Genomic DNA, 1942 nt, shown 5'->3' with positions numbered 1-1942 from the left:
GGAGAATATTTACACATATATACATATATACCCAAAACCCAAAGTTCATATACACAATCCTGCCTCTCCATAAACCTCTAAGAGAATAAAAAAGAACAAGTTGTGTGGAGAGAAAACTAAATACATATATATATATATATATATATATATATATATATATATATATATATATATATATATATATATATATATCACTGTACAGCAAAACTACCCAATAACCACTCCACTTCAAGAGTCCAAATGCCTAACGAGATGTCTCTCGACCTGCATCTGAAAAACAACAACATAGTATGGAATGCAAACCGCAGGTTCTCAGTATGGTAAAGGTGCCACACACATAATATATAAGGTCTTGAAAATGCCAAAGACAATCCTAGAGCGCCGACACTCAAATTGTAGAGCTTAAAGTATTAAATAGAAGGCATAAGAGGTGGTTTTCTAAGAATATTTAAACCTAACTTAACTTAACCTTAAATCTAAGTCTCATACTGCCATTCCTCCATACCTCCAACTTCATCATGCATTTTTACAGACAAATAGACAGATAAAGGCAAGCACAAGAAGGTTACAGCTACTGCAGGTAACAAATACACATTTAACATGGCACATACATATAGGCACACCCAATTAAAGCACAAGCAAGTAGTTCAAGTAATATGAATATGATGCATGCCTATCCTATGGCTGATGAGGCTCATCTGTCGGTTATCCAGCCAACCCGACAAGTCTGAATTGTACTTAGACTGTCCCCCGACGTGCATCCCCAAGTCTATGCATAGTTTTTTCTCAAATAATCAATATTGCTCAATGGGGTAACATTCCTGAGAATTTATATAGTGTCCGATCACACTTACGTCGTAGGGTCAACAGAGTATCGAGTTTTCAACATGGTACACGTGGTAGCAATCTACGGTACTTTATCCAGGGAATCTCGTATCCCATATCATTCAAATTCATAAGCCATATAAATAATTCAATTATAATTAATCAACATCCACTTCATTCTCAATGGCATCTTGTTCATTATCATACATCAATCATATTCAATCCTTATCTTTCATTATCACACCTCCTATTTCGTCCATCAATAGTTCCAATTCAAAATATAATTCATTCTTTTCTAAATGAATCAAACTTAAAACATACTCATTTTCTTAATAACTCAAAATCAAACCATATAATCTTTGAATCTACATCTTTTTAAATAATTATATAAATAAAATCTCTAATTTTTATAAAATTTTGGCAGCATCTCCTCTAAAATTCGGACTTTGCCATCCTTTTCGGGTCCAAATCTGCATTCTTTTCAATTCAACATACCCTTCCTCATCATCATAACAATCACCACAATAAATCTACCTCAGATCAACAATTATACTCATACAATATTCAAATTCAACAACCAAAATTTAACTAAAAATCATAGTTCACAAATCCTAGGCTTTTAACACAAAATACCTCATTTTTCATTCAAAATTTCCATTCCAATTATTTTCAAACCTATTACCACCAATCCAAATTGCCAATAATAATCCGCAACAAGCTCCATATCTTTTCATCAATCATCATTCAACCAAACCAAAATATAGCCATATAATCAACAATTCAATCACATATCCTTTCAAAGATCCAACTAACCACCAATATCATCTTACAAACAAATCACCAAACCAAACCAAGCATATTCATCAACCCATTACTAAACATTAAATATACACGTGCATTCCAACTTATCCTATGATCATCTAGCCTAAGTTTTCACAAAACATTATATATTAAATGCAAGAAACCTAAACCATACCTTAGCCAATTCCCAAATATTATTCCAAGACAATTTTTCTAAAGAACACAGCTCTCAAAACCTCAACTAATCAGCTTCCTCCGAGTTCCAGTATTCACAATTTCAAGCTCTAATTATTTATTTTCAACCTAATACACATTT

The sequence above is a fragment of the Arachis stenosperma genome, chromosome 3, assembly GCF_014773155.1.
Source record: "Arachis stenosperma cultivar V10309 chromosome 3, arast.V10309.gnm1.PFL2, whole genome shotgun sequence".
Taxonomy (NCBI): Eukaryota; Viridiplantae; Streptophyta; class Magnoliopsida; order Fabales; family Fabaceae; genus Arachis; species Arachis stenosperma.
The sequence above is the reverse complement of the archived record's forward strand: the minus strand, read 5'-3'. Positions refer to the sequence as shown.